This window comes from Triturus cristatus, chromosome 2_1 (assembly GCF_964204655.1).
Source record: "Triturus cristatus chromosome 2_1, aTriCri1.1, whole genome shotgun sequence".
Classification (NCBI taxonomy): Eukaryota; Metazoa; Chordata; class Amphibia; order Caudata; family Salamandridae; genus Triturus; species Triturus cristatus.
Window position 1 is genome coordinate 79,753,018 of NC_140581.1, and position 26,760 is coordinate 79,779,777.

General features: G+C 47.8%; 1 protein-coding gene across 1 annotated transcript in view; it reads left to right on the forward strand.

The window, feature by feature from the left end:
* Positions 1-867: 867 nt before the first annotated feature.
* The window catches only part of LOC146863782 (uncharacterized), a 184,322-nt gene continuing 158,429 nt past the window's right edge, over positions 868-26,760 (forward strand). The window contains exon 1 of the mRNA XM_085636771.1: positions 868-1,205. The gene's annotated coding sequence lies outside the window, so the exon portion shown is untranslated. The remainder of the gene's footprint in view (positions 1,206-26,760) is intronic.

Here is a 26,760-nt window from a genome sequence, read left to right on the forward strand (position 1 = left end):
TCCCTTCCTCTTTCCTTGTAATGTATTGCACATAATTGTTTAATTGACTCCCTCAATGATACCAGTTGAGATATTGTTGTTTCTTTTTGTTTGCATACCTACCCAGATCTCAACCTGGTCTATGGGCTATACCCCTGTTCTCACAAGTGGTGTGGTGAGGGACACTGGAGAGATTAACATAGGAGTCAACGATAAAAGTTACCACATGGTTTACCACTTTCTCAGTGACATCAGTGACACAGGCCAGTCTGAAGGGAGGGGGCCGAGGCCTCGCAGTCATTATCCCCCAGCCCCTGCACTTCTTGAGGGCCCTGCGCAGATACTGCAACATTTATTTATGGATTTTACAACAAAGTTGCTAATAAGACTTGATGGATCCGCCTTGTTTTCTGCTTCCCTACAGGATATTATTTTTAAACACTGTAACGGGTGCTCATCCCATGAAGGGCCCTGGTTCAGTTTGCTGTCCATGCCTCGCAAACGATTTGCCAAGTGCAGCTGTTTGTGTCTTTGGTCAGGTAATTAATTTCGTGTGCGAGTGATCGGCGTGATAGGGCTGATTTCCTATGACCTCATTCATGATATTTTGTTTGGTACATACATGATGCAATGTTATGTTTACTTCATGCAGACAACGAGAATGTATTTCACTAGTAAGCCACGGACCCGGCCCTCCCGGCCTACGCTGGCCACTCCTGCTATAAATGAACAGGCTCTGCTGTCATTCACTCGTCTCAAGGAGCTCATACCGAAGAGAGGCAGGCGCCACAATGACCAGGCCCACTGGGCTTCTGTGCACCTCATTTCTTTGACTCTGGGCCGTTTCTGAGGTCTAGCAGCTTGCTGCCCTTACCCGGCTGCACCCCGTGCTTTAAACCGGGGCCGGACGAGCATCCATGACCGCAGAACGTGTGTTCTTCGAAATACTGATCCAAGGTATGGAACGTTCCCGCCTCGGAGTTCTGCGCAACCTGATTGGCTCATTGGCAAGCCTTACAGCCAATCAACTTCGAAGGCCGAAGCACAACGGACGGAGAGCACCGGAAATAACTGCCATCGCCTCCTGCTGCGCTGACGTGGAGAGGCAGGGCGCCACCTAGCGCCGGAGAGGAGGAACTGCAGCGCAGCTGATACCAGCCCAGAGGGACAAAGGGGGCAACAGCGCACACCGGAGGGGGCAGGGGCGAGACGCAATGTAGCTAACTGTAAGTACATGCTGGGGTAAACTGTGGCCATGGGGACTTTACTGTGCTGGAACGCTGCCCGCCCCAAATTAAGATTTGTATGTAGAGAGTTAGGTCTATGATCCAAAACGTATTATTTATTACATACAATGTCTATACCCTGGTTGCCAGTACACTAACTAGTACCGTAGCGAGAGTGTCATGGACTGCAAGGAAGGAAATTCTCCCCTGGCTGCTGTTTAAATTATAAAATACAACAATAATCAGGGATCAATTGGATCCTCATGCCCAGGTGCCATTGCACCTGCTGCACCAATGGAAGCTGTGTATCTGCACAGCACCTGTACCTGCCTCACCTGTTCCCTCGTGGGGGCAACTTCTCTGCTGAAGTGATCTAAATACCTGGAGAAACAAGCGTAGCCTTCGAGGGGACATCCTATGTCTTGGTGGAGACAACTCCAGCCCTGGCCTCACCTGCCAGAGCATGGCACATTACTTACAGGACACATGCGAGTGCAGGCCACTGGTCAGCAGTGGCGTAGGGAGTGTGTCTTTGGCCCTAGTCCAAGAAGGGTAACTGACCCGAAGGCTACTGTTTGAATTACAATATATCAATAATTAGGGTTCAGTGGGCCCCTAGAGTCTCTGGGCCAGGTGCCACTGCACCTGCTGTACCAATGGAAGCCACGCCCCTGTGGGTCAGCTAGAGAGCGCACGTCCCCCTGCCCTTCCCCTGCAAAGGGGAGGCAACAGAGAGAGTCTGTGATGTGGTCAGAAGAGACAGAGGTGGGGAAGCAGAGACAGAGACCGTGCTGGGGGTCAGAAGAGACAGAGGTGGGAAGCATGGAAGGCGACAGAGGGAGACTGTGCTGGGGAAAAGAAGAGACAGAGGTGGGAAGCAGGGAAGGCTTAAGCGGGAGACTGTGCTGGGGGAAAGAAGAGACAGAGGTGGGAAGCACATAAGGCTACAGAGGGAGTCTATCTGGGTCAGAAGAGACAGAGGTGGGGAAGCAGGGACAGAGACAGAGACCGTGCTGGGGGTCAGAAGAGACAGAGGTGGGGAAGCATGGAAGGCGACAGAGGGAGACTGTGCTGGGGAAAAGAAGAGACAGAGGTGGGAGGCAGGGAAGGCGACAGCGGGAAACTGTGCTGGGGGAAAGAAGCGACAGAGGTGGAAAGCACAGAAGGCTGCAGAGGGAGTCTGTGTTCTGGGTCAGAAGAGACAGAGGTGGGGAAGCAGGGACAGAGACAGAGACCGTGCTGGGGGTCAGAAGAGACAGAGGTGGGGAAGCATGGAAGGCGACAGAGAGAGACTGTGCTGGGGGAAAGAAGAGACAGAGGTGGGAATCAGGGAAGGCGACAGAGGGAGCCTGTGCTGGGGGAAAGAAGAGACAGATGTGGGGAAGCAGGGACAGAGACAGAGACCGTGCTGGGGGTCAGAAGAGACAGAGGTGGGAATCAGGGAAGGCGACAGAGGGAGCCTGTGCTGGGGGAAAGAAGAGACAGATGTGGGAAGCAGGGAAGGCGACAGAGAGATACCATGACCGGAGGTCAGAAGAGACAGAGACGGGAAGCGCCAAAGGTGACAGAGAGAGTCCGTGCTGGCGGTCAGAAATTTCAGAGGTGGGGAAGCAGGGAAGACGACAGAGAGAGGCCGTGCAGAGGGTCAGGAGAGACAGTGTTGGGGAAGTAGGAAAGGTAACAGAGGCCGTGCTGGGGGTTATGAAGAGGCAGAAGTGTGAAAGCTGGGAAGGCAAAAGAGAGAGACCGGGCTGTGGGTCAGAAGAGACAGAGATGGGGAAGTACCAAAGGTGACAGAGAGAGATTGTGCTCGGGGTCAGAGGAGAGGTGGGGAAGCACCAACGGTGACAGAGATTGTTCAGGGAGTCAGAGGAGACGGAGGCGGAGAAGCACGAAAGGTGACAGAGAGAGACCATGCCGGGAGTCAGAAGACACTGAGGTGGGGAAGCAGGGAAGGCGACAGAGAGAGACCGGGCTGTGGGTCAGAAGAGACAGAGATGGGGAAGTACCAAAGGTGACAGAGAGAGATTGTGCTCGGGGTCAGAGGAGAGGTGGGGAAGCACCAACGGTGACAGAGATTGTGCAGGGAGTCAGAGGAGACGGAGGTGGGGAAGCACGAAAGGTGACAGAGAGAGACCATGCCGGGAGTCAGAAGACACTGAGGTGGGGAAGCAGGGAAGGCGACAGGGAGACCGTGCTTGGGGTGAGATGAGACAGAGGTGGGGAAGCAGGGAAGGTGATGGAGAGAGACCGTGCTGGGTGTTAGAAGAGACAGGGGTGGGGGAAGCAAGGAAGGTGACAGAGACTGTGTTGGGGGTCTGAAGAGACAGTGGTGGGAAAGTAGAGAAGGCGACAGAAACCATGTTGGGGGTCAGAATTGACTGAGCTGGGGAAGCATGGAAGGCGGCAGAAAGAGAATGTCCTGGGGGTCAGAAGAGACAGAAGTGGGGAAGCATGGAAGGTGACAGAGAGAGACGGTGCTGCGTGTCAGAAGTGGCATAGATGGGGAAGCACTAAGTGTGACAGAGAAAGAGTGTGCTTGGCAGAATATGCAGAGGTGAGGAAGCAGGAAAGGTGGCAGAGAGAGACCGCCCTGGGGGTTGGAAGAGACAGGTGGGTGAATATAGAAGGTGACAGAGAGAGACTGTGCTGTGGGTCAGAAGAGACAGACGTGGGAAGCTTGGAAGGCCACAGACAGTAAGTGATGGTGTGTGTGAAACTGCACCAGTCTCAACTCTCAAGAAAGACAGTAGGCAAATGGAGGATGGGTGTGGAATGGAGATGTGGATTGACAAGTGCCACTGGAGACAGCAGAGGTGGTTGAGCACAATCATCGTGAGTGGTGGGAGCCAGTGTACAAAAGAGAGGGGTGAGGTAGATAATCTGTGGCATTCATGGGCTATCAGGTTCGCCCATGACTTCTCCATGCTTCGTACACAGACTTAGATTTACCGTTTGTTACTTTAAGAACAGTGTTTCTCTCACAGGCATTGTTGCCCATATACTGCCTTTGTCTAACCACTCCTGCTTGGAGGTACTTTCATATTTTGCGTGAGTTCTCTGTGGCCTTCGGCAACCCTCAGCATCTCCTGTCTCACACCAGTATCCCTAGTTTAAGTATTCCTTTTTTTCCCTTTCAAGAATGTGACTGTGTCTGTTGGAGCCCGCACTCCCCCTTCAGTCTAGTGTGCACATATTCCATACTTCACTGATATCACTTTACTTGCAGCCATGAACCCAGACACAGAGGGGGCCCTCAGAACTGGACATTGCACTGCAGAGGGGGCTTCCTGAACTGGGCACAGCACTGCAGAGGGGGCTCCCACGACTGGACATAACAGTGCAGAGTGGTCCCCCAGAACTGAACATAGCACTGCAGAGGGGGCTCCCATAAATTGACACAGCACTGCAGACAAGACTTCCAGGACTGATTATAGCACTGCAGAGAAGAAGGCTTCCACAACTGGACATAACACTGCAGAGGGGACTCCCAGAAATGGACACAACACTGGAGAGGGGGCTTTCAGAATTGGACAGAGCACTGCAGAGAGGGCTTCTAGTGCTGATCATAGCACTGCAGATGCGCCTCCCACAACTGGACATGACACTGGAGAGGGGACTCCCAGAAATGGACATAGCACTGCAGAGGGGGCTTCTAGAACTGGACACAGCACTGCAGAGGAGGGCGATCAGAACTGGACATACAAATGCATAGGAGGTTTCTAGAACTGGTCACAGTACAGCAGAGTAGGCACCCAGGGCTGCGCAAAGCGCGATGGAGAGGGTCTCAGAACTGGATATAGCATTGCTGAGGGGGCTTCCTGAACTGGACATAACACTGCAGAGGGGACTCCCAGAAATGGACACAACACTGGAGAGGGGGCTTTCAGAACTGGACAGAGCACTGCAGAGAGGGCTCCCAAGACTGGAAATAACACTGCAGAGGTGACTTCCAGAACTGAACCTATCACTACAGAGGGGGCTCTCAGAACTGGACCCAGCAGTACAGAGGGGGCTTCTAGGGCTGATCACAGCACTGCAGCGGAGCCTTCCACAACTGGACATGACACTGGAGAGGGGACTCCCGGAAATGGACATAGCACTGCAGAGGAGACTTCTAGAACTGGTCACAGCACTGCAGAGTAAGCACCCAGGACCGTACAAAGCACAGCAGGGGGCGCTGTCAGAACTGGCCATAGCATTGCAGAGGAGGCTTCTAGAACTGGTCACAGTACAGCAGAGTAGACACCCAGGGCTGCGCAAAGCGCTATGGAGAGGGTCTCAGAACTGGATATAGCATTGCTGAGGGGGCTCCCAGGACTGAACATAACACTACAGAGGAGACTTCCAGAACTGGGCACAGCACTGCAGAGGGATCTCTCAGAACTGAACACAACACTACAGAGGGGGCTTCCTGAACTGGACACAGCACTACAGGGGGGACTCCCAGAACTGAACACAACACTGGAGAGGAGACTCATAGAACCGTACACAGCACTGCAGAGAAGGCTTCCAGAACTGAACATAATACTACAGAGGGGGCTTCCAGAACTGGGCGTAGTACTACAGAGGGGTCTCTCAGAACTGGATATAACACTACAGAGGAGTGCTCTTAGAACTGGATATAACACTACAGAGGGGCCTTCCAGAACTGGACACAGCACTACAGGGGGGACTCCCAGAACTGAACACAACACTGGAGCGGAGACTCATAGAACCGGACACAGCACTGCTGAGAAGGCTTCCAGAACTGAATATAACACTACAGAGGGGCCTTCCAGAACTGGACACAGCACTACAGGGGGGACTCCCAGAACTGAACACAACACTGGAGAGGAGACTCATAGAACCGGACACAGCACTGCTGAGAAGGCTTCCAGAACTGAATATAACACTACAGAGGGGGCTTCCAGAACTGGACACAACACTGGAGAGGAGACTCATCGAACCGGACACAGCACTGCAGAGAAGGCTTCCAGAACTGAACATAACACTACAGAGGAGACTTCCAGAACTGGGCACAGCACTGCAGAGGGATCTCTCAGAACTGAACACAACACTACAGAGGGGGCTTCCAGAACTGGACACAGCACTACAGAGAAGGCTTCCAGAACTGAACATAATACTACAGAGGGGGCTTCCAGATCTGGGCGTAGTAGTACAGAGGGGTCTCTCAGAACTGGATATAACACTACAGAGGAGTGCTCTTAGAACTGGATATAACAGTACAGAGGGGGCTCTCAGAACTGGATATAACACTACAGAGGAGTGCTCTTAGAACTGGATATAACACTACAGAGGAGTGCTCTTAGAACTGGATATAACAGTACAGAGGGGGCTCTCAGAACTGGATATAACAGTACAGCGGGGGCTCTCAGAACTGGATATAACAGTACAGAGGGGGCTCTCAGAACTGGATATAACAGTACAGAGGGGGCTCTCAGAACTGGATATAACAGTACAGAGGGGGCTCTTAGAACTGGATATAACAGTACAGAGGGGGCTCTTAGAACTGGATATAACAGTACAGAGGGGGCTCTCAGAACTGGATATAACAGTACAGAGGGGGCTCTCAGAACTGGATATAACAGTACAGAGGGGGCTCTCAGAACTGGATATAACAGTACAGAGGGGCTCTTAGAACTGGATATAACAGTACAGAGGGGGCTCTCAGAACTGGATATAACAGTACAGAGGGGGCTCTCAGAACTGGATATAACAGTACAGAGGGGCTCTTAGAACTGGATATAACAGTACAGAGGGGGCTCTCAGAACTGGATATAACAGTACAGAGGGGGCTCTCAGAACTGGATATAACAGTACAGAGGGGGCTCTCAGAACTGGATATAACAGTACAGAGGGGCTCTCAGAACTGGTTATAACAGTACAGAGGGGGCTCTCAGAACTGGATATAACAGTACAGAGGGGGCTCTCAGAACTGGATATAACAGTACAGAGGGGGCTCTCAGAACTGGATATAACACTGCAGAGAAGGCTTCCAGAACTGGATATAACACTACAGAGGGGCCTCGCAGAACTGGATATAACACTACAGAGGGGGCTTCCAGAGCTGGATATAGCACTGCAGAGGAGACTCCCAGAACTGAACACAACACTGGAAAGGAGACTCATAGAACCGTACACAGCACTGCAGAGAAGGCTTCTAGAACTGGACAGAACACTTCAGAGGGGGCTTCCTGAACTAGACACAGCAATGTAGATGGGTCTCTCAGAACTGAACATAACACTACAGAAGGGGCTTCCTGAACTGGACGTAGTACTACAGAGAGGTCCCTCAGAAATGGATATAACAATACAGAAGGGGCTCTCAGAACTGGATATAACAATACAGAGGGGGCTTCCTGAACTGAATATAACACTACAGAGGGGGCTTCCTGAACTGGACACAGCACTACAGAGGGGACTCACAGAACTGAACACAACACTGGAGAGGAGACTCATAGAACTGAACATAGCACTGCAGAGAAGGCTTCCAGAACTGGACAGAACACTGCATAGGAGGTGTCCAGAACTGGACACAGCACTGCAGAGGGGTCTCTCAGAACTGAACATCATACTACAGAGGGGGTTTAAAGAACTGGACGTAGCACTACAGAGGGGGCTCTCAGAACTGGATGTAAGACTACAGAGGGGGCTGTCAGAACTCGATATAACACTACAGAAGGGGCTTCCAGAACTGGATATAGCACTGCAGAGGAGGCTTTCAGAACTGGACATAGCACTGCAGATGTGTCCTCTGACACAGACCAGACTGACACAGACTAGACATTTATGATGAGATGTCTTACACGCTAAATATCCCTCCTATTGTAATACAGGACGAAATAAGGTCCTGTACATATTCTAACTCCCTGAAGAAGCACCAGGCCGGACAGCCGTTTAAGAAGGGCGAAACATGTGTTGGCTGTAACCCTCACACTTTGGGATTTATATAACATTGTTTTTGTATTTACCTTTGCGCACGACTATGAGTTCTGGAAATAGTCAAACTTCATAAACGCCTCATAACACCACCATGTATTGGAATTTGTTCTGGGAAAAAAGTGACATGTCATGACAAACCTTTTCACATATTGTCTTTAATGGGCAAGGGCTCTCCCATTGTCAAGGACAAGTAAAATAACAGCATTTGGCTCTATTGATTACGCATTGCAAGGAATCAGGACCCAATGCCCCCTCGTTCCTGACCACTGCAGATGTGTCCTCTACAACTGGGCATAGAATAGTAGAGATGGCACCCAGGACAGAGGGGACTCCCTGAACATAACACTACAGAGTGTACTCGAGAAGTGGACATAACAGGCTCTGAGTTGTGGACATAGCACTACAAAGGGGACTCACAGAAATGAACATAGGAAAACAGAGGGGGTTACCAAGACTGTAATTAACACTACAGCGGGGCTTACAGAACTGGACATAGCATTACAGGGGGGCTTACAGAACTGGACACAGTGCTGTAGAGTGGCCTCTCAGAACTGGACACAGCACTGCAGAGGAGGCTACAGGACTGGACACAGCACTGAAGAGGGGGTTCCCAGGACTGAGCATAACACTACAGAGGGGACTCTCAGAACTGGACATAGCACTGCATGGAGGCTTTTATAACTGGACACAGCATTACAGAGGGACTCCCAGAACTGAACACAGTACTAAGGAGGTGGCTGTCAGAACTGAACATAACACTACAGCGGGAGCCCCCAGAACTAGATATAACACTTCAGAGGGGTCTCCCAGAACTGGACGCAGCACCATAGAGGGGGCTCTCAGAACTGGACCCAGGACTGCAGGGGGGGCTTCCAGACTGAACACAGCACTGTATAGAGGGGTACAAGAACTAGACACAACAATATTGAGGGTGCTCTCAGAACGGGACACAGCACTGCAGCGGGGGCTTCCAGAACTGGATGTAACACTGCAGAGGGTGCTCCCAGAACTAGATATAACACTGCAGAGGGGTCTCTTGGAACTAGACATACCACTACAGAGGAATCTTCTCAAAACTGGACATAGCACTACATGGAGGCTTTCAGAACTGGACACAGCACTACAGAGGGCTCTCAGAACTGGACATAGTACTACAGAGGGGGCTCTCAGAACTGAACATAACACTATAGAGGGGGCTCTCAGAACTGGACATAGCACTGCAGAGCGGGCACCCAGAACTGGACATAGCACTGTCGGGCCGGACTGGCCATAGCTGCAATATCAGCCCTTGTAACAAAAATGTCCCAAACCGGCCCTGGCAAACAGCTCGGCTGAAACCCCAACCGCCCATGGGGGGAGGGTCGAGCACTTTGCCAAGGCTGGTTTTGGTTCCCAGTCCGGCCATGAGCACTATAGAGAAGGCTCTCAGAACTGGACCCAGCAGAGTAGAGGGGGCTTCAAGGACTGGACACAGCACTGGATAGAGGGCTATTATCAGAACTAGACATAAAAATACTGAGGAGGCTCTCAGAACTGGATATAGCACTGCAGAGGAGGCTCAGAGAACTATACAGAACACTTCAGAAGGGTCTCTCAGAACTGAACATAACACTACAGAAGGGACTGCTAGAACCTGGCATAGCATTGCAGAGGTGTGCCTCCAGAACTAGACAATGAGTCTTCCAGAACTGCAAACAGTAATGCAGTGGAGGTTCCAGTACTGGACATAGTACTGCAGATGAGACCTCCAGAACTGTATTCAGTACTGCAGATGAGGCCTCTACGACTGGCCATGGTGCTGCAAATGTGGCCTCCATAACTGCCCAGAGCACTGCAGATGACGTTTCGAGAACTGTATGCAGTACTTGTAAGATATTGCGTTGTTAGTTGCAAGGGGTAAGAGCCCCACTCAAGTAATTAACACAATTCTTGTCAAGGTGAACCACAAATGTCACTTAATAAAGCTATGCTTTACTCCCTGGTAGCTTGGCACAAAAGCAGTCAGGCTTAATTTAGAGGCAGTGTGCAAAGTATTTATGCAGCACTCAAACAGTAATAAAGTGAAAACACAAAAGAAGAAACATTCCAAACCAATTTAGATAACTAGAGTAGATTTTAATAAATTCGATGACAGCAAAATGACAAACATTTAAGTAGAAGCGGAGTTATGAATTTTTAAAGTTGTAAGTAAAAATAGTGCCAAAAAACATAAAGCACCAATCATATTTGGCTGGTCGATCTGGACCGGATCAAAGTCAAAATTCAGGTCAACCACGATGGAGTGCGGGTTGGATACAGGAACCGGGTTAGTCCAGGTGGAAAGTTTACCTTCTAACTTAGTCTAGTTCAAGGTGAGGAGTCTCAATTAGAGCTTTGTTTAAGCAGGGGACTGCGTGATGATTGTTCGCTGATGCACCGAGCTGGTCACCTGTCTGAGCTTCTTAATGGCCGGAAATGTTGTTGTTGATGTGAAGATCACTGTGCGGCTGCTGTCCTGAGTCTATAGTTGGGAAGTTGTATCAGCAGTCGGATGCAGGTACGAGGTTGGCTTTGTTGAAGTCCACTCATGTTCACGCGGAGACTGAGATCCATTCTTTTTTTAAGCGAAGACCCCTGAACCTCTGGATTTTCACCTGGAGTCCAGTTCTTGCAATTGTTAGGTTGGAGGAGTACACTAGTGTAGCCAAAGGTCCGGAGCTGGGGGGAAGGGGCACCTCTTGGGCATCAGGACTCAATCCAGCAGAGCCAAGTGGCACGGTCCAGGCGGGTCCAGTTAGTGCTGGTCAGCTGGGCAGAGGAAGGCCTTTGGAAGCTTGTTGTGTCCCTGTAGCTCAAACAGGAAATCAGCCAAATGACCATTGGAGTTACGTCTGGAGTCCTGGGTGCAAGGTAAGAAGGTCCAGTCTTCCTTCAGGCTGCAGACATCAGGACAGCCCTTCTTCTGAATCTCCACAGGACTGGGAGGGGTCTGATGAGAGCTTTTGAGGGTGCCAATCTTGTACCCAGTGGTAGCCTGTGTGTGGGGGGCACCCCCGTTGTCTAACCCTAAACTTGTTCTGGTCAGTTCTTCCCCTACCCCTGTGTCTGGCACTAATATGCCTAGGGTAACAAAGGGCAGACAAGCACAGGTGTGGGCTGCATTTGCCAGTGACAGAGCATTCATCCTCAAAAGTCATGAAGGGGGTGGGTACAAGCCTTTAGGCTTCCTTTCATAGCTCAGGAAGGGCTGAACACAACATCCAGGCCATCTTGCTCAGGAGAGAAAATCCCTCCCTACACTCAAGACCCTTTTGTCCCCTTTCTAGAGGGAACACGTATCACACCACAGAAGAGCCATTAGCAGTCATGTGACCCTGGAAACTGGTGGAAGGGCACATTTAGGTTTGGCCAAAATATTCAAACTTTCTAAAAGTGGCATTTTCTGAATAGTAATTTAAAATCCGACTTTAACATTAATGATGATTTTGAATTACAATTCAAGTGAGTGGAGGAAATATATCTCTATCTGCTCTCAAACTGAAGATATCACTTATTATGTGTAATAAGGTAACCCAATAAGTCTATGGGAGAACTAGCCTTGCTGCAGTGAAAAAAAACTTTGGGAATGTTTCATTTCCAGCATAAGGGAAACATAATTACACAAATCCTACTATTTAAATACCATGCACCCTGCCATATGAGCCTTTAAGGCCTACCTTAATTGGGACTTATAAGCTGTGAAAGGGAAGGTTTAAACCTTGCAAAAGGTTAATTTTTCCAGGACAAAGTGGCAGTTTTAAAACTGCACTACAGGTAGAAGTGCCAGGCCTGAGACATGTTTTACTGTGCTGCTTTAGTGGGTGGCACAATGACTGTTGTGGCCCACTTGTAGCATTTTATTTTACAGGCCCTGAGTATATATAGTGCCTTTAAGTAGGGATTTAGAAACAAATGAAATGTGCCAATTAGGTTTACATCAATTTTATCATGTTTGGAAGGAAGAGCACAAGCAGTTTACCACTGATTAACAGGGGTAAAGTGTGCAGATCCCTAATGCTAACAAAAATGGGTTCAGCTAAATACATTAGGTTAGTGAAAGCAATTCCACACAAAAGATGATAATGTAGTAAGGAATCCCTTAATACGTACATACATTGTTAAGTTAGCATAACCACGTTAGATGTTAGAAAGCCATTTTGCTGCTTTTGCGCACGACACTGCATCTACATGTTATTGTTTAAACAAACTGCTGGCTCACGCTTTGCCTCACACGAGAGCAATCTGTTGTTACCATCCCGAGCTCTGCGCAGCGACCTTGGTCTGTACGTGGTGTAACAAGAACAGTCTGGGTCGTTAGACAATGCATGTTTTCCACTCTAGGTTGATCGACTCACTATTTAGCCATAACATACAGGCAGCTGCGAATACCTGAAAGTTGGTGCTTTTAACCCCTTGTGTGCCCCGCCCTGTGCCGGGCGTTGAATTAGCGGGCGGGGTTCATGACGAGATAGTCTCGTCATGGGCACAGTGCAACCGCGGCCCATGACGAGACTATCTCGTCATGGGCACTCAAGGGGTTAATATTGCAGACATCATGTTTAATATTCAGACCGAAGACGAGCCTTCCTGCGAGAAGACTTCTGATGCTCCTGTGATGTGATTTCACTAAGCTGATCTTTGAGGTATGGGGTCCCCTATTCAAGCCTAAGAGACCTTTTATTAGTATAATAATAATATTAACTTCTTACTAAAGGGAAGGTGGTAGTATCCACTGTCATTTATAACATGATCACTCCCTTTATATTCTATGGTATTGTAACGATGCTGATGGTTTTAATTATAATCATTTGTCTGCTTGTATTAGCCAAAGTACTGCATCTTAGGACACGTGGTCTATAAAATAAACTCTTTTTATTTTCACCGTGTCTTTGTTCATTCTTGTTGTGGACTGATGTGAGAATAATATACGAACAGGTATTTTCGATTCCCACCATTCCTGAGAGTACACTAGGTCGCTTGTTCTGGGTTGTCTTTTCATTGGGACCGCCGAGCTAAATCTCGGATAACGAATGGGACACTTATGCTAGCCGGATACTGGGTTCTGGGTTCTGAGGTGAGTTTCTGGTACACCACAATTCACTGAGGTCCTGGGGTTCTACGCATAGTTCTGTGTATAAGCAGAATCCCTGCAACATGGCGCACCTAACGTTTGGTCTATGAGTTGAAACGCCTTAGTAGTGCTTATATTAGTCCACAGCACCCTCATTCTTGTTTCCGGATAACAAGTCTGACGGATTTAAACCTACCTATTTCTGTTGATATAGGTTTCTTCAAGCTTGATCATTAAAAAGGTTATTGAACCCTTGTGCTACTGATTACTTCGAGTGTAGCTTGTCCTTATGGCGGTCGATATAGCGGCGCACAGTCGGGCACCTCTGAGACGTCATTTGACGCAGTATGGGGTGCCGGACACTGGTATGAACGTAATTTTTGTGGTAGGAGCCGATGCGGCTCATCCTTATGAGTTGTTTTACTCTTGGGTGACGTTTCCGGCGGTGAGTGAGGACGATAACTCTTTTCATACTTACACTGCCACTGCCGTGCCAGCGAACTATACACCGCATAAGACACAAGAAATACCAATATCTGCTTGGCAGCATCTTATTTGGTTTAATGGCGCCCTCCCCCATGCGGTTATACCGCCGAGAATGGGCCCTTTGTCAATTGCAGGGGCCACTTGGCCGGTACTAGCCGGATATACGCCTCATCCCCGTTACCCGGTGCCGGTGGCTGATTTGCGTGTACTGCACACTGCCCTTATTACAGTGCATAGGGCTTTAGTGCAGTACGTGTCACGCAATGTGCAGGTGGGGTCACCTGCGGTTGCGGGGCAGCCTACTGACCACCACGCAGTGGTCATTAGTCCTGTTATGGTTAATTCTGTTATGGGCAAGCGCCCCCCAAATAGGGATGATTTCCCTTTTTGGCTTGCTGAAAAATTTGACCAAATAGAAGCGGTTTACCCGAATACATCTCCTGTGGAGAAACACAGGATCCTTACCATTAGTTTGCCTAAAGACTTGGTCCCCGACATTGATGATTGTGTAAACTGGGGCAAGGTCTTTGCAGCGACGTACTCGCAGTGCTTTGGCACTCCGTCTATGTTGGTACTGCCCTCCGTTATTAAACGTGTTCAAGATAACCACGGTGCGGAGTCTGCAATAGAATTAGGCATGCGGCTCCTCGGACAGTTTGACCTGGTGGCTACCATGGTAATGTGTAACCTTAAGGGTGATGCTATGCAATTCCAAGTTCGTAATGAACTGAAGAAAGTTGCTGAAGAGGATAAGCCGCGGGAGTTCGCGAAAATAATCTCGACGGCATACAAGGATTTGGGTCGTAGCTCTTTAGGAGTTAGACCAGTTGTAAAAACTCCCGAAATTAAGCAGCAGGGTAAGGCAGACGCCTCTGGTAAGGATGACCGTCCAAACTTTCCGAAACAGAGTTGGCGGTCAAAACAACAGGGAAAGCAGCAGCAGAAACAGGGGTCTCGGCCTGCCTCTCCCTTTCAGTCAGGTAGTGAGCGCACTTATGATCTGCGTGATCGTGCTACTATTAAGTCTCCTGATAGATTTCAGGTTTCTGAACAACGTTCTCCTCGTTCTTCACAGGAAACATCGGCTTCACAGTCCGGTGGTGGAGGCGGTGGCAAAGGTCGGGGTGCTCCCCAAACACGTGACCAACCCCGACAGACTGAAGGTAAAGGCAAGCAAGAAGAATTCGCAAGACAAAGACCCCCGTTTCAGAAGAAGAAAGTGGCTGCTCTGACGGCAAGATATGCCTCAGATAGTGCGGACACGGCTTCGGAACCGGACATGGGCGCTGACGCTACTGGACAGGGCAGCGGAAATTACCATAGTCCGTCAAGCTCTGCGTCCATTTCTGGTGGCGACAGCAACTGATACATTGGTTACTGTTGAGACAGCTGACACCAGAGTGGCTCCCCCTGACAGACTCTATGAAATAGTCTTACTAATTGAGGGTGACATACAACGTACAATAAAAGGGATTTTTTGGGATAATCTGACTACCACCTATGATATCCTCCTAGCGGAGGCAGATTGGCCCCCAGCTTTCATTTTAGAAGCTCCTAGAGGGAAGGAGGTAATCCTCCCGTCCTTTGCGCACACAGTGCCTAAGGACCGGGCTGAAGTGTACGCTGAGGAGTGGGCACTGGCGCTAGCGCCGGCATTGTATCGTACTCAGGTGGGATGGGACCGGTTGTCCCCCTGCCATGAGATTCCATTGCGGTCTATGCCCCAGCCACAGCCCCAATATCCTATGCGTCGTGAAGCTAGACCGCACGTCGCTGCAATCCTTGACCAATTGGAATATCAGGGTGTTATTGAAACTTGTGTGTCCCCTATGAATAACCCTTTATTCACAGTGACGAAGCCTGACGGGTCGTACCGTTTAGTTTTGGATTACCGGCACTTAAATTCGCATTGCCGGACCTGCGCGGTACAAAATACTCACAGTTCGGCTCTTGTCGATAGTCTTGTGCGTAAGAGATTTAAAACGACACTTGACATCTCCAATGGCTTTTTTAGCCATAACCTGTCCACACTGAGTAGCCAGTGGACGGCGTTTACTTCAGGCGGCAAACAAAAACAGTTCACAAGATTAGCCATGGGCTATAAAAACAGCCCTGGCGTCTTTGCCGCTCGCGTGGTCTCTCTCTTAGAAAGAATAGACCCCGACGCATACTCCTATGTTGACGATATCTACCTCACGGATGATGAGCTGATGCCACATCTGTCTCGGGTCGACAATATCATTACGAGTTTTGCGGATTATGGCTACAAATTTAATTTTGCGAAGTCTCACATCGCGGAATATACGGTGTTGTTTTTGGGCTACGAGCTCAACAATGAAGGTAAGGGATTGGCTCCTCACTTTCTGGAGAAGTGCGCATGCCTGCGTGCTCCTACAACACTGAAAAAATTACAATCTTTGCTGGGCTTTCTGAATTTCGGACGTACTTATATTCCTGATTATGCCCAGCGTATCAAGCCGCTTTACGCCTTGGTACAACCTTCTTTTTCGAAGTCTAGCTGGCAGCTAGAACATTCTGCTATTCTACAGTCTTTACAGGCTGATCTTCTTGCTTCACAATATTTACTGACGCGTGATAACCGCACTAACCTGGTGATAAGAATAGTACCAGGCGCAGTGGGTTTCACGTACTTGACGTTCAATGAGGGCGATACAGTCCCCATTGCGTATAAATCACACTTGTACACCTCTGCTGAGTTGCGTTTTTCCACTGTCGAGAAAGTTCTGATGGCAGTACAGATGGCGATCCTCAAAGAACGCGCACTGTCACAAGGAAAACACATACTGGTTGAAACACCGTATCCTTCCCTAGAGGCAGTGACAAAAGCAAGTGTACCAAATTCTAAAGCTTTGCATCCACGGTCGATACAATGGGCCACGACTCTGACATCACCAGATGTCACTTATATCTTTGACGCCTCTTTACAGACTCAGGAGTACTTACAGTATGAATTAGTTCATCCGGCTCCTCTGTCTTTGCGCCCGCTTGAAGAATACCATTGTGTCATATACACTGACGGCTCGGCGCAGCCGGCGATTGGATCGAAGCATGCCTATTCTGCGGCTTGCGCAATTGTCGTGGGTACATTCGTAAATGGTGAATTCCAATCTGATGCCGTGCATACGCAGTCATTGGGTGATTGTACCGCGCAATTGGCGGAGCTCCGGGCTCTGGTGCTTGCACTGGAGTTTGCTGATCCCCGAGTCACTACTCTTATAGTAAGTGACTCCTTTTATTGTGTCCAGTCCTACAATGACAATTTACACTTCTGGTCTCAAAACGAATATCGCGATACCACAGGTAGCACAATTAAGCATAAATTGCTTTGGGTTCGAGTGGCAGACTTTAAAGAACGTCTCCCTCTCGTGAATGTTATTCACACTCTTGGTCACCAACGACTTGGTGTCCATGCTGTCGGTAACAGCTTGGCTGACGAGGCAGCAAAAACAGCAGTGGCAACATACTTAGTGGCAGCAGTTACAAGATCTAAAAGTAAGATTGATGATGACATCTTGGCAGCTATTGCTGCTACAGAGAAGGGAAGTGATTACCCGAAGGGTTTCCTTCTCGTTATTTTTATCACTTAAGTCCTGATAACGTCCCGTTAGTGAGGATTAACGACGTTGGTGACAGAATTATTCCCAACGCGGACTGCAGACCATCTCTGATACTAGCGGCGCACGAGGGGTTGGCATCTGCCCACGCCGGCGTGTCCGCTACTCTATCTCTGTTACAACAACGTTACTGGTGGTTCGGTTTATACAAACGCGCGCTTATGTTCTTGATTGTGACATTTGCCAACAGATTAAACCTTCCACTGTTGCGCGCCCACCACAAACACAGTTGTACATATCTAATAAACCATTTGGTTGTGTGTATCTAGATCACTGCGGTCCTTTTTCTTCTGACACTGCGTACAATTATATCTTGGTTGCAGTGGATTCGTGCACACGTTTTCTTTGGGTATGGCCACAAAGGAGTGCTGATTCACGGACTGTCATCAGGGATTTGCGTGTCTTTGTGGGAACTTTTGCGTGTGGTACCTTCCATTCTGATCAGGGCCCTGCGTTCGCCTCTAAGGCTTACAAGGAGGCTATGAGAAATTTGGGGGTCCAAGTCAAATTTTCGTCCCCCTACCGACCTGAGGGTAATAGTGTGGTGGAGCGAATGAACAGTGACTTAAAGCAATCTTTGACAGCACGAGTTTTAGGCACAGGCCTGAATTGGCTAGCCCATTTGTATAACGTCCAACGTGCACTTAATAATCTCCCTAGAAGGTCTCTGGGTGGGCAGACCCCATACATGATGCTCTTCGGAATCAGAATGTTTGTCCCAGACCTTGATGGTCTAGACATGGCGGTGTCGGCCGCACCCTTTGACGTAGATGATCACTGTGCTGTTTTGCAGACCCTACAAGAAGCCAGAGACACTCTATCGAAGGAACACTTGCCCTCCACGTCTGATGCTGAGCTTCAAATTCCGGTAGTCGGCTGGCTACCCCGAGTTGGAGACCTGGTCCGTGAGAAAATGGAGAACAAGAAGGAGCTCGGCCCCTCTTATCGTGCACCGGTTCCAGTGCTTGGAGTGCAGGGTACAAGAACAGTCATTTTACCTCCACTTCCTGGTCGCAAGGATAACAGGTACATCTCTATTGACAATGTCAAACTTCAGCGAGTGGCCGATACTTCTTAGTATGACTCCAGCAGTTTCATGCCAGACGATGCAAAGAAATTCGGTGTTGGTTCCTGCTTCTACCACCTTGTCTGATGTTGCCATCGAGATGCAGTCAGTTACGGATCCCTTGTTAATACCACCAACTGGTGGTCTGCCCGAAGAGACTGAGTATGCTTATCCTACAAATGGTCAATCGCCTGTTTTACAATCTACGGCAGTTAACCAGTCACGTTTCTCCTTTGACACTAACTCATTGCCTTCCAATTCCCCTTCGAACATTGCTATTTTTGTTAGTTGGTTCAAAAGACATTTTTTGATTCCCCCTTGGACATACATTTGGCTGGTGCTTATAAGCACTGTTCCCACTAAGCCGCGCGCGCGGGCGCGCGCGCACGATGGTCAGCCGGAGCGCGCAGTGCCCTGGGTTTAGCGCGCACAGACATCCCTACGAGACTGTTCGCACCGCCGCTTTTTAAAACGCGAGCGGCGCGAAATCCATGCGGGAGGCAGAGACATGGTGTTGCAGGCGCGCAAAGCCCATTGTGCTCAAAGTGCTTCAGCTTCAGCCCCTCCTCACCCCCCACCGTCGTGTGTGGGCCCCCGTGCTGAGGCAGCTTCCCGGGCACCCAACAGCCGCACCCGAGTACTTCACGGATTTTTAAAAGGCATTTTGCACGCTAATGAGCTTTGTCGGTTTTTTTCACCCCTTCTTAGCACCTGCATCTCCACACTACCTACTAGCACAAAGGGAGAACGCACGAACATGCAAGAGGCAGATAAAATTGCAAGGAGTATCTGGCACTGAATTCATACATGCCAACATTTCAGAAGAGCAAAGTGAGAGATTTGAATCGGGTTACTGTCATGTGTGAAAGGGCATCCGTGCTGTGGTCTGATCAACAGAGTATGCATCAGTATGAAAAACGCCTCGTCCTACCAGTTGTGTTGGAACTCTGCTCACCTGCTAAAAACACAGAATGTGCCTGTTTGGCACAACGCTAATCCTCTGAAGAAATGTGCAGCATCAGCGGTTCTGAAACAAAACGTGTGCAAAGATCCCGCATTTTCTGTGGATATTAGACCTAATTGAAACCATACCAGAACACTGCACTGCATTAAGGGATGCCCTTCTGTGTCGAATTGACTACAGTTTGGCGGCAGATTGGTGGACTAAATGATAAAGACAGAATTATTTTGAATAATTAGCAGATTTTGTCCAAGAGGTATTTACTTATGAGACCACACAATGATTGTTCTTTTAAGGAATCCAGTGGTCTATCCGGGCCACGTCTTAAGCAGACATAGTTCATCCAACTGTCTGATCTTTAAATCCCCTAAAATGTCCCGGAGGGGAAAGCATTTAAAAGGAGATCAAAGGACAAGCAGTTTCCCAGCTACAAGTAACTGCTTTCGCATAACTTTAAAGTACTCCCAAGTTTGTGGTACTTCCTGATGAAGTATGCTTTACCGACTCAAGGCCAGTGGACATTTCTTTTGTTCGATAAAGTATATGCAGGCGGCATAATACCACGGATGAATAAGATGACATCAAAAACCTACCAAGCATTCCATTATAAAATTGTGGCACGTATACAGAATTTAATTTGCAGGAAGGAAGGGACGCCACGCCTTGATCATCATTCACAGAGCCCAAATCTCACTTGTGTGACACACACTACACTGATATGAGTAGCGCTATACAACAAATGAAATGCATATGAGAGAGGGGCAACGTAAAGATGAGGGGCACTGTTGGAAGGTGGTAGTAAAGGTATTTACGGAGAAAGAGGTTATTGGTGTGGCACCAAAAAATACTTTCGCATCAGCGCTGAAGCCGGCCCTGTCCTGGCATTTCTGTTTTTGTTTATTTAATTAGCAGTCGGGTCATAAGGGCTACTGTGGAACATACTTTAAAGTGCGTGCTAATTATATTTACTGCTATATTCAATGTTTTAAGTTTGTAGCCGATTTTACTAATGTTTTTAGCGGGAAAAATTAAAGTGGAGTCCTATGGTGCCTGATATGGGGATGGGGCCCAAGGTCAGCTGTGAGATAAGGTGCACTGGAGAGGAGTAGTGGATAATCAAGCCTGTAAGGGAGTGCGTTGCAGAGTCCGGGGTCAGGCGGAGGTAGTAATGAAGAGGGATTCTCCCTGAAGGCTCGCGCAGAGGGAACCCGAGAAGTGTCACTTGCCTGATACTCCCACCTCAGAAACCTCCTCTTCCCAATAAAGGAACATTACATGGAAAAAGCACTTTTTGAGAGTGATAATATTTAGAAAGAGATTTGGAAAAAAGTGTGTTTTACTGGGCCTTGTAAGACTAAGAAGAGATAAAGGAGGGCCCGGAAGCATGCCTGCCTAGACATATATGCGACAAATCAAGCCCGCAGTGGCCCACCCAAATGCACCCTTGGCCCACCCAAATAAAAATTCCTGGAGCCGGGCCTGTTCCCCACATGGCGCTCTACAAACAAAAGGGTAGAGCAAGTTTAAAAACCCAGCGTGTACTTCCAGAAAGTACACGCTGTGTTTTTAAAGTTGCTCTTCTCTTTGCAAGCTGCGGCGATAATTTTTACGCCTTTCTTGATAATATGCCCCTTGGAGTCTTGAGCTTTTCTAAACCTGAAGTGTACTTGCCTGTGTAACCAATTAATGTCATGGAGTGTTTATCCAATTTGCAAACCGACCTTAAAACCCTTAACGTGGCACTGTATGTGTAAAAATGCGCAAACCATCTTTTCACTTTTTAAAGTAAACGTTTGGAGTGACATTTGGCGCTGCACACGCACGCGGTCTGGTTCCTGGCGCACATAGCCAAGATTGCAGCGCACAGAGACCCTCCACTGCCGCACACAGAGGAAATAAATTAGGGGGAACATTGCTTATAAGTATTTTTTTGTTTATGTCCATTGGATTTGTAATAGTATTTTTCCGTCTGGTGAATGGCCACTATCTCAAAGAGAGATCTACAATTAGACTTATCAATGGAACTTTGGCCCCCCACTCCTCGTCCCACATCATGAAAAGGGACCAGACTTTTGTGAATATTACTGCCTGGCCCGTTTTGGATGGAATTGCGTGGGATGCTGTTAAATTCCAAATTCATGGTCCTACTGAGGTTATCAATGTACCTAATGTATTTCGTGTTTCTATGGGTGATGTGGTTAAGCAGAACATTCGTTCTGATGATTGGGATGTTCATGCCATTGAAGCACTGTTTTCTGATTTGAAATATTATGCCGCTTTTGATGCAGAAGATTTATATGAAAATGCGGCTAACTATGCAGAACAGTATTGTTTTCAACATTATGGCAATCACTTCCTGCATAAGGCAAATTCTTTCCGAAATTTTGTAAATTTTACCCAATGGGAACACTGTCCTACACCATCTTTAGGCAGTTCACCTACATTGGTTGATAAATATACTTATTTTACTGATTTCAGTGTTTCCAGTCCAGCATCCTTTTATTTTTAAGTGATGGCTGAGTCTGCCTCGAAGGTTAGACTGACACACACCAAATTACTATATTCTAAGTCCTTCATGGATGAGTTGTCAATCAAAGGTTATGATTTGTGGAAGGCTACAATTGATCTTAAATCGGTTTGGGGTTCCAAACCGTGGCAGGTTCAGGGAACTGAAGCCTTACATCGTGCCTGTCTTATACCAAATCATATGTTGTTTTTAAATTCAACCATCTTCCAGACCACCTGTTTCGGATTGGCCACTTCAAAAAAACTGAATTTCCCCTCTGTTCCAGATCTGGGCGCTTACCCAAATTGGGATAACCAAACGGATCTGTCCCTTCAGGCTTTGCAGTCATTAGTCTCTAATACATCTTTCAATATTTCGGAATTTAGTCGAGAAGGATGGTTAATTTGGCAAAGCAGTTCAGATGCTTGTCAACGTCGTTTTCTAGGTCTGAAACCGGGGTATACGCAGCAACGCGCAGACCCTCGGTTTGAGTCCTCTCATACAGTAACTACCTTCTCTGTAGGGAAATTATGTCAATCCTGGCTGCGACATTCCACCTTGGCATCTGTCAAAGTTCATTTATCAAAATTACATGACAAAATAGATTTGAATGATTTTGTTAAAGGTCCTGTGGGTGGCAGATCCAAGAGGTGGGCGTATGCTATTTACAACGAAGTATGGAAATTGTCGCAAATTGAAGCGGCTTCAAGATTGAGAGCTATTGATCAAGCAAATATGGAAAAGGTCTTGGCCGTTATAGATAACAGCATTAACACTCTTTCTTCCAGAATTTATACATTGGACAATATTGTTTCTTCAATTGTTGATATTGTACATGATGATGTGTCTGTATTGTATCATGGTCAAAACCAGTTGCGTTCTGTTATGCAGTTTGCATGGACATTACAAACGTTAAAGGCAGGAAAGGTCCCCTGGGACTATATGAATACGACATCATTATTCCTTCCCTTTAACCTTACTGTAAAGCAGCAGTTCATGTCTATGAAAGATGCTACATATTCATTGTTACACATTGAAAAATTGGAGCCGTTACCTTTCTCTGTGGCGGAATTGAATTCAGCCGTGTGGTTAGTACATGGGTTGATTACGCTCCCTTTTGCGCTTTTTAAGTTTACGTCATGCATGAAACACTATGGTCTGGGTAGATATGAACAGTTGGGTACCGCGTTCCTACATGAGGTTTGGTCTCTCCCTTTTACGTATAGATGTACAAGAGACGGTACAGAGGTTTACCTGAAAGGTGAGGAGTGCACCTAGACACCTGATCATTCTGTAGTATGTAGGCACATTCAGTTACACGGTGTATGCAATGTACACGCCCCAAATTTGGCCTGCGTCCTCAAAGGAATCCCAGTGCCAGTGATTACACCATCTTTCACGCTGCTTGCAAACGGTAGTTATTTAATTTTGAATAATGAAGCTTGCTGCGGGATGTTAGTGGGAATCCCATATATAGTAACTGTATCGCAGAGGGTAGTCTGCTGCAATAATGTTCTATTTCCACCCCCGCATGGGCGGCTGGATGTTTCCATCTGGCCTTCGATTCCGACCTTGAAAGCAGAGTTCAACAAGATGAGCAGAATAAGAGCCTCTATTGTCCCAAAAGGAGGTGCCATTGACTTCTTCCCGAGAAACATTTGTCCTTCACGTGGCAAATACGCGCACTGAGGTACAGGCGCTTTTGAATACTGACCTCCCCCTGCATTTTGGGGCTTTGATCCAAACAATCTTTAATGCCTCGTCAACAACTGGCCTCGCTCATTTTTTTAAACTTGTAGGCTCAGGCCTCGTGACCTCCTTCCAAACTATTTTTGGTGTGATTCCAGCATTTTTTCATTCTATTTTTTCGAGCATCTTTGGCGGTGTCCCGCTGATTCTGGCGCTGGTGGCAGGTGTGCTACTTTTACTTTTCATACTACGAAATGGCTGCACTTTCTGTGCCTCACGACAACCTGCCCCGTCTGCATCTTCTTCGTGACAGGATGCTTGAATATTATGGTACGCTGCCATTGGCGACTTTGAGCCTGGCATATGAATTATCCTTCCGGCATTCCTACTTTACCTGCGTACAACCTGTCTTTCACTGCCTAGATTGTCCCTTTGAATGGCCTCTGGATTTGTGCTTAACCAACACGGTGTCTCCGGTCCCGGATTATGATCGACTGATGAGTCCCTTAGTGTCTCACGAGTTTGCCTGTTCTGGTGTTCGGATTATGGCCTGTGGTGCGGCGCATGGAATCCTGGGTAATTGGGACATCGCAAGGGCTGCCTATGACTTCTTGGATATGAGTTATCTGGAAGAACACGTCGGTTGCCCTCTGATGGTGCTAGAGGCTCCGCTTATTGAAGAACATGTATGTTCCTTTTCTTTGATTAACTGGATGGCTGAAACTTTTAGTGGCCGTGCCAACGATTTTCTGTTGGAAGCAGTTGCTACGTATGCTGCATACACGTTCATGGATTGAGTGAACTGTCATCCACTATATTTTTTCTACCATGTCTTAAACATTACCTGTGACTTTGGATTGCTAGTTAAAGCAGCATTTTTCATTTTTTTCCCTTTTTGAGGTTTTTGCTTTTCTTTTTCTTTCGAACTTTCTCTGCACCGATACTTGGTTTCAATTTGAGTACAGCTTGTTCTGCTCTGTCGAATTTGAGCTCTGCGTTCTCTTATTCCTTCCCTACTGGTTAGTGCTTCGATCAAGGGGGCGTGTAGTAAGGAATCCCTTAATACGTACATACATTGTTAAGTTAGCATAACCACGTTAGATGTTAGAAAGCCATTTTGCTGCTTTTGCGCACGACACTGCATCTACATGTTATTGTTTAAACAAACTGCTGGCTCGCGCTTTGCCTCACACGAGAGCAATCTGTTGTTACCATCCCGAGCTCTGCGCAGCGACCTTGGTCTGTACGTGGTGTAACAAGAACAGTCTGGGTCGTTAGACAATGCATGTTTTCCACTCTAGGTTGATCGACTCACTATTTAGCCATAACATACAGGCAGCTGCGAATACCTGAAAGTTGGTGCTTTTAATATTGCAGACATCATGTTTAATATACAGACCGAAGACGAGCCTTCCTGCGAGAAGACTTCTGATGCTCCTGTGATGTGATTTCACTAAGCTGATCTTTGAGGTATGGGGTCCCCTATTCAAGCCTAAGAGACCTTTTATTAGTATAATAATAATATTAGCTTCTTAGTAAAGGGAAGTTGGTAGTATCCACTGTCATTTATAACATGATCACTCCCTTTATATTCTATGGTATTGTAACGATGCTGATGGTTTTAATTATAATCATTTGTCTGCTTGTATTAGCCAAAGTACTGCATCTTAGGACACGTGGTCTATAAAATAAACTCTTTTTATTTTCACCGTGTCTTTGTTCATTCTTGTTGTGGAGTGATGTGAGAATAATATACGAACAGGTATTTCCGATCCCACCATTCCTGAGAGTACACTGAGTCGCTTGTTCGGGGTTGTCTTTTCATTGGGACCGCCGAGCTAAGTCTCGGATAACGAATGGGACACTTATGCTAGCCGGATACTGGGTTCTGGGTTCTGAGGTGAGTTTCTGGTACACCACAATTCACTGAGGTCCTGGGGTTCTACGCATAGTTCTGTGAATAAGCAGAATCCCTGCAACAATCATTTCCAACACTCCTGCAGATGAGGCCTCCACAACTGAACATAGTAAGCAGATGAGGCCTCCAGAGTTGGATCTAGCATTCCAGAGTGGGATTCCTGAACTAGACATGAGAACTAGACACAGTACTGCAGATGAGGTTTCCAAAACTGTACAGAATACTGCAGATGAGGCCTCTAGAACTGTCCACAGTACTGCAGATGCAGCCTCCAGAACTAGACATAGCACTGCATAGGAGACTTCCAGAATGGGGCACAGTGCTGCAGAGGAGGCGTCCGGGACTGGACACCTTACTGCAGATGAGGCCTTTAGAACTGGGCATAGTACTGCAGATGTGGCCTTCAGGACTGGACAGAGACCTGCAAAGGGGGCTTCCAGAACCAGACACTGTACTGCAGATGAGGTCTTTAGAACTGGCCATAGTACTGCAGACGTGGCCTTCAGAACTGGGCAGAGACCTGCAGAGGGGGCTTCCAAAACTGGACATCATACTGCAGATGAGGCCTTTAGAACTGGACATAGTACTGCAGAAGTGGCCTTCAGAACTGTACAGAGACCTGCAGAGGGGGCTTTCAGAACTGGACACCGTACTGCAGATGAGGCCTTTAGAACTGGCCATGGTACTGCAGACGTGGCCTTCAGAACTGAACAGAGACCTGCAGAGGGGGCTTCCAAAACTGGACACCGTACTGCTGCTGAGGCCTTTAGAACTGGACATAGTGGCCTTCAGAACTGGCCAGAGACCTGCAGAGGGGGCTTTCAGAACTGGACACCATACTGCCGATGAGGCCTTTAGAACTGGACATAGTACTGCAGACATGCCCTTCAGGACTGGACAGAGACCTACAGAGGGGGCTTCCAGAACTGGACAGAGGAGGCCACAAAAACTAGAAACAATACTATATATATGAGTTATCCAGAACTGGACACCGCAGTCCAGAAGAGGCCTCCAGTTCTGTACCCAGTACTGCATATGAACCCTCTGCCACAGGACATAGTGACATCAAGCCCCCATTATTTATAATGTCCCTTTCTGCTGTTTTTATATTATTCTATGTAGTTGTTTTAGATGTACTGAGAAACAGGTGGCTCCTGTAGTAATAAAATACTTTTTGCTTAAAAGTGTTAATTCTTTTTAGTGTAGTGGGTTAGTGATACTGTGAATAATGAAATTAGCTTGTTACTGTTACCATGGTGC